We start from the raw sequence: 7,557 nt of genomic DNA on the forward strand, positions 1-7,557 counted from the left end.
GTTACGCCATTAATATTTAAATAAAGTGTGTTTGACCAAACTGTTTGTAAACAAGGCAATTAGTTAAAGCACCTATCAAGTATTACCTTTTTATATCGCTAAGGTCACAACGCTAAAGTTAGACCTAAATGACTCTACACACCAAATCCGGCGGATATTATTGAGAGGGGACGTTTCGCACATTCGTGCGAATCGACTACTAAGCCAATCCGGCGGCTTTGTGTGGGTTTAGTGTGTAAACTGAAGACCGCATAATGCGACTGCCATTTTTTGATTTAATACCTTTGAGAACGGAGTATTATTTTAGACATTATGTTTAATTCAAACCTGCAATATCTTATCAATATACACACTACATAGAGTACTTGTTGTTGTTGTTGCAATGCCCTTACAGGGCCATGTTTCGGGACTCTGTATTAATATTTAAGATCCAAATGTACCAACATGATGCAATAAACATATATGACAATGACTATGACTTGAAGTGACAATGGGCAGGGCACATTGTACGCAGAACTGGCGGCCAATGGGGCAGCAAGGTTCTGGAGTGGAGGCCGCGTACCGGAAAACGCAGCGTGGGACGTCCACCCACAAGGTGGACCGACAACATCATAAAGGTAGCAGGAAAGCGCTGGACGCAGACCGCTACCAACCGGGTAACATGGAAAGCATTGGGGGAGGCCTATGTTCAGCAGTGGACGTCTTATGGCTGAGATGATGATGATGATGATATAGTACTTGTAGTTTTCCACTTTGTTTATTCACAAGGACGAGTATCGAAACCATACTCTATAAGTTGTATCAAATTTTCTAGGTTCTTATGAGTGATGTGAGTTTCTAACTTATAGAATGGCAGACCGTGTCGCAGTTTAGGGACTTGCAAAAAGAGCAAGGTGACTTTTGTTTTAGTTTGAAATTGATAAGTGAAAACAAATACACACATCGGACTTTGCGAGATTTACGAAAATAACTAGTCGGTTTAGGTGGGTGCGTCCTTTCAATTGAGCTAAAATTATATTGGGCTAAGTTTACCTTTTCAAGTGAATTTTACATTGTGAGCTAGACACTGAAATATCATCATCCTTTATGCTCGTATAAATAGAATTTACCTGCGTTGCTTCTTTTCAATGTCAGAATATTTTTATTTAGCAACCGCAAAATCTTTATACGGGTATTGTTAACTTAATGAAGATTCTTTTAAATATTTGAAAATTTACAAGGAAGACACTGCTCTACAGCAGTTATCAGTTTACCTAATGAACGTTTTGTGTTAAATATACACACTGCAAGTTTTCCTTTTTGGAAACTAGATGGCGTTATCTTGAGTTGCTATATCGCAGTAGCAAAGTATTATTTCGATAGGATAGGTAAATCTCTCTAAACTTGTTTCAAATTTCTCTCTTAGCAGTCTTCAGGCTGCGTTTACATTTCCAAAGTAAGACGAACAATCAATGCTGCCTATTCGGCGCTCACAGTACATGGGTCAGTTTGCAAACAGCTATTCGATTCCAGACTCGATCAATGGCCGCTCGTGTACCGGCCATTGTGAAGATCCTCATTTGGTTATGAATACGCTTGTCTGTGATGCCGAAATAACTTTGTTACGAGCGAAGTGTACATTAGGGATCTGTATATCATTTTTCCTTAAGATCCATTGTACAGGAATATACATAGAGCTCACAATGAAATCGGTGTTAACTGTCTGATACGAATGTGGTTTGGGATGGGGTGGTTTATGAATGTGTTATTTTATTATTTAACAATTTTTTCTATGCCATCCTTTTCTACTTGAACAAGCATTTATTGGATTTTAACTATTTTAAAAATTGTTTTTTGGTATTGTTTAATTCGTAAAAAACAAAAACTTTGATTAATATCTTGGAACCTTATTCTATTTAGAGGACATAATTCTGTTTATTTTTCATTTTGCATAGGCCCCTTCAATCGACCCAGACAGTTTTTATATTATTAGATTTATCATAATTTTGTGATTACTAGATTAGTTAATAACATACTTTGTGATTGCTCCTTATGTCTGTAGGTAATTCAGGATATGTCTTTGTTCAAAGAAGAAAACAACAGTATTAAATACTTATAAAATAGTTAAGATCAGGGCTTCCAAAACTTATTTTCTGTGACGCCCTTGATAACGTGCCATTTTTTGCCCCAGAGCATCACGACACATAGCCTTGAAAAGCCCTGTAGAACTAAGATGCGCGTAAACTTTTATCAAGGCATTTTATCGATTTTTATCGAATAATGATTGTCGTCTAAAACTCTAAAATAATCGACAAGTTTTTATCACAGCGCGTATTCTAGCCCGGCTGGAATGGATACAGAAAAAATCTAAATTCCCGTTGTTCAGGTCGACGCAACGACTGCAGGTGATGTTGGTTTAAGCTTTGTCGATGTTTTTTTTATCCGCGACCCCACTCGTGTGGATTTCAGTTTGTACAGAAAGAAATAGTTTGTTACTAACGTTTGAAAAATTGTTTCCTATTATAAAAATATCCATGAATTCGAGAAGGTTTGAAAATATCTTGTTCTATCGTGTGGGCTAAAATGCCTAACAAGGTTTCGTACGGAGCCCATAATGTTCTATAATTTTCAAGTTTACAAAAGAAGCAATACTTAAATGATTTATTACTTGCATAATTTAATCGTATCAATATGCATGGCTTGAACCAGTTTGATGCAAGTTTGAAACGTAATAACTAAACTAAAAACACAACACAAACAGTGTACTTAATTAGAAACACAAAGCATTTCAGGCTTGTCATCCTTGGCATCCTAGAAATCGAATCCTAGGAAAATAAGCTTACTAAAATTCTTATTCTCATTTTAAAACATTTCCTTTCCAATACCAATGAAGTAATATTGGTTGCAGTTGGTAATTTGCTGGAGCTTTTCTCGGAAACATTGAAAACGAATAAACATCAAATAATTGATAAATGAAGTGTTAGAGGCCATGATTCTATTGTTTCGTTTCCCATAATGCTGGTTTCCGAGAATTTTCCCCGAGGTTTGCAAATATTTTTCTACAGCTTTTCATTCGTATTTGGAAATATGGGATTTTTTTAATTGGCACTCATAACAATGAACTGTCACATAAATCGTTCAGCGCCTATCGCATTTTATTCAATCAAAAATTCGCACGTTTAGTAAAGAATAATGCTTTATTTATACACGTGAAGTAATATCTACCTTTTTACAATAAATTTTACACAATGTAGGTAAAGATGAAGGTACATTTTAACACTGATTGTGTGGCATTTTATGTGCTTGTAATAAGGGTGATTTTCTAACAAAAACAGGTTGATGTAGCTGTGCTCAACAGCGTTTGTAGTTAAGTTTATCTTCAAGATATTGAGGCAATAAACTTCAGAGGTAAATAATATTGAACTTACTCTATCAGGTACGTACAGTCAGTCTCGAGAATGTCTAATGTATGTTTTAGATATAAAATTGATACAAAAAAGCTTGAAACATGGTTGAAAATCCTTAAGTGGGCTATTATGTGCATTTTTATATCAGCTTTCGGATTTGTTAAATAGTTTATTTGTAAAAAGTATAATGTTTATTATATTTTTCCCATTACGCTGCCGGTAACAAATATTTATTGACTACTAGCTTTTGCCCGCGGTTTCACCCGCGTGAAATTTAGTTTGTCACAGAACGTCATAAATTATAGCCTGCATGTTATTCTGGGTTATAAACAATTTAACTGTAAAGTTTCATCAAAATTCGTTCAGTAGTTTTTTCGTGAAAGAGTAACAAATATTATATTATATTATATTATATTATATTATATTATATTATATTATATTACTTATAATATAATAATACACTGGATACAATAATTTAAAATTTATTCTAATTAATAAAATTTAAGAATCTAGTTTAATACAATAATAATAATTATTTTTTAAATTCCTCCTCTCCATTGTTGTTGTGCCCGACAGGGTTCATGGTGATCCAATTATATATTTAAGACCTAATGTACACTGTGAAATGCAATAAAGATTTGAGTATTGAGTATTGAGTAATATCCAGACATCCAGATATCCAGACATCCAAACTTTCGCATTTATAATATTAGTAGGACGAATAGGACTATCGTTTTAGCTGTCATCAGTTGGCGCCACTGTAAAGTAAGATCTTGTCTCTTGCTAGTGGCTAAGATGGTGGTGCGAACTGGTGACCACTGAAGGCAGGAGGATAAATACATTTGCGCTACTATAGAGTAAGGCCCTGTCTTTTGCTAAGTGGTTAAGATAGTGGCTTCAACTGGCGAGCACTGAATGAAACCACTTCTAGAGGACCAACGCTTTTGCACTCATTAGGATGGCATCTCTGTAAAGTAAAAGTACCTACAATCACACATGATTATTACTAGCACGAGAACATGCCACTATTGAGCAATTGCTACTTAGTAACATGTAATCGTCATCATCTCAGACATCCACGTCCACTGCTAAACATAGGCCTCCTTCAATGCTTTCCATGTTGCCCGGTTGATAGCGGCCTACGTCCTGCTGTGCGTAGTTGGTAGTGGCAATAGGCAGAGTGCCTGAAGACCCTGTCACTCGCCACTTCGCCAGTGATGCCAACTGTTGGGCACAAAAAAAAACTATAACCCTCACTTGATAACATACACTTCACAAAAACAACAAAAGTCGAACCATTTTACCGATTTTGACTGTACTGCTACCGCAAGTACGCAATATCACTCCGATATTTGTATTGGCCAATGAATTACGATTGGTTGAGGTTGAATATTGAATTTTCCTCCATTATGTGGGTATATTGTGACGCGTATACATAATATAATAAGATTTACGACAGTGGAAAAGCATAACTTATTTTCTGTAACTTATTTTATCAACAAGGAAAGTTTTCATCAAAGCTAAAAAGAATTAAACTGAATGATAAATACATATATTTTATGTTTATGTAAATAGTTTTTTTGCTATTTGGATTCTATGGTCGTATTCTATACTTTAATCCGGGCTTTTTTTTTCAAGGCGAGACTCAAATAGCACTTACAGGGCAGATATGTATCATCCTAGACTGCATCTCAATTAACACTAGGTGCGATTGTGGTCAAATACCTTGTTATGCAAAAAAATATATTTTGTTGAAAAATAAATAAATGATTGTTTTAAAATTATCAAACTACTGGAAGTGCAGTGGAATCGTCCGTCTGACGTCTAAACTATCGGATATTGTAATAGGTACTCACAAATAACAATCGAGTAAAAATTAGTTAAACTACGATTCGGGACTAACGTAGGTAGTGTCACGGTTAGTGAGCTTTAGGAGCAGTGACATAATAAAATTTAGATTAGAAGTTTAGAGAAATAAAAGATAATTTAGGTTAACAAGTCTTTTATTTCAATTTAAGAGAAAGAGACCTTAAGGGTGTGGGTTACGAGCAAACTATCGTATCGCACGAGATTCGTCACCGGTGGTAGTATATTCAAACCACTGTCCTCGCTAGCATTGATGGTGATGTGGGTTGGTTCTTCGAGTTGGTAGGCCCGCAGAGTCGTCGACGCGCCAGACGGCTAGGGCCGTACGCACTGTGGTGTAGGGCCACTTAGAGTGTGCGCACGGGCCGTCCGACACGGCAGGCAGCTCTGCCGGGTTGAAGAGCCAGGTGGTAGGATCGGCAGTGGTGACCATGCATGGTGTAGTAGGTAGGCGTAGAAGATGTAGGTGAACGTGAACCCTGCGAATCAAAGCGGACACTAAAGCAGTTGCTAGCTTTTGTCCGTTTGACTGCGACATCAAAATACTAGCGAAGCAGATGGAATGATTTTGGTAATAAATGGTGATGTAATGATGTGGCAGTCAAACAGAATTACAGTAGTGAAAGGTGAAGTGAAGTAGGCAGAATATTAAATTATGTAGGTAGAAAATAATTTAGCATATCATCTATGTAGGCAATTAATTTATAGAACAATATAGGTAGGCAATAATTTAGAATAATTAGAACAGTAGAATTAAATCAGAATAGTTCAATTTAGCAAATTAAATAGAATTTGGAATGAGTGTCGTTACAGTACGAACAAGGTCATACAAAGGTCATGACGTGTCGATGTCATTTCGTAAAATCGATTCATTTAATATTTTATTATGTAATAAGATGTAAAATATTACGAGTAACAATTGTAGCAACAGTTAAAATTACGAAATGACATCGTCCAGATACACTGAGCACATGGATTGCACATTTCAAGAACAAAATGGCGGCTAGGTACTTACATTTAGCACAAGTATAAAATCTAGACATTAAAAATACTTTTGCAACACTCACCCGGTAGCGGGGTTCACGAATACGCGATTACATTTTGGAGTTTTATAAAGTTACGTACATCGCGGGTCCGGCGGTGACGGACAGCGATACGTCCGTGCTCAATAACGCTCTGGCTCGGACTAGGAGACGCGGCGGGAGCATCGCGGCCGTAGGCGCGTCGCTTGCGCATGCATAAAAAACAGTCCGCCCGCTCGACAGAGAACAAAAGAAATATTGAACAACTTGTTTCGCGCGGGTTTGCTTTTAGATTTATTATTTTATTTATTTTATTAGTGTAGAACAATATGAATTATTTAATTAAGTTATTTAGTTAGGTAGTTTACGTAGATTTAGATATTTTATTATTTAAGTATATTTATTTAGGTAGATAATAGTAATTAAATTAGAATTTAGTTCTAAGATAAAGGTCAGCGGTAACGCTAACCGTTACATATCCCCCTTTTTACGGTAGGATTTTACCTAAGGAAAATCCGCTATCTTAACTGTACTAGCTAATCTTGAGTCTGACTAACAAAATAAACATTTTAGGTCTGTTTACTTGCAACCTGACGTACAGAGTATATGATTTTTAGTAGATCTCATAATACTCACAAGATTTATTAAGTTAAGATTTAGAGAAAGTCATAAGATAACCATTATTTAATGAAGAGGTCGGAATATTATCTGTAGGGTAGACTACAGCTAATTACAAGTATGCGCAGTTGTTTAGCAACTGCTGCACCCAACAACTTCCTATCTTAAGTCCTAAGCAATGCAAAGAGGTACTTAGTAGAGTGTACCTTGCAATCCATTTTAGATGGTGCGTCAGACAAGACAGTTAAAAATAGTTTTAGACTTTATAATTAAGTTAGATTTCCAAAGATAGGTTTAAGAGATATCAGTAGGTAAGATACTAGTAGGTATAATAAATTGTTTATTTTTAGTATTATTTACAATTTATTATTTAATTTAATAGTTTAATTAGAAGTAACGTTTTAAGTTACAACTTAAATTTATATTTTAGTTAGAATTACCGAGTACGTAATATAAAAAAATACTAGGTAGGCACGCGGGTGTGTGTTGCAATTTACACAATAAGACAGTAAGCATTACAATTTAGTTTTAACAAAATCTATGTATGGTAGGTAGTGATTAAAAATTAAATAATATTACCAAAGGCAGGTAGAATTTAGTTAATATTATAAAATGTAGGTAGATACATTTTATGTTCAACAAAATTATAGTAGGTAGAATAGTGT

The 7,557-nt window shown here is 35.4% G+C and overlaps 1 long non-coding RNA gene across 1 annotated transcript; it reads right to left on the reverse strand.

The window, feature by feature from the left end:
* Positions 1-5,371: 5,371 nt before the first annotated feature.
* LOC135080735 (uncharacterized) lies at positions 5,372-7,194 on the reverse strand. Its single transcript, XR_010259065.1, has 2 exons — positions 6,320-7,194; positions 5,372-5,731 (listed from the first exon to the last, which is right to left on the reverse strand). It is a non-coding gene; the product is annotated as an uncharacterized LOC135080735 (long non-coding RNA).
* Positions 7,195-7,557: the final 363 nt, after the last annotated feature.

The sequence above is a fragment of the Ostrinia nubilalis genome, chromosome 18, assembly GCF_963855985.1.
Source record: "Ostrinia nubilalis chromosome 18, ilOstNubi1.1, whole genome shotgun sequence".
In the NCBI taxonomy this organism is placed as follows: Eukaryota; Metazoa; Arthropoda; class Insecta; order Lepidoptera; family Crambidae; genus Ostrinia; species Ostrinia nubilalis.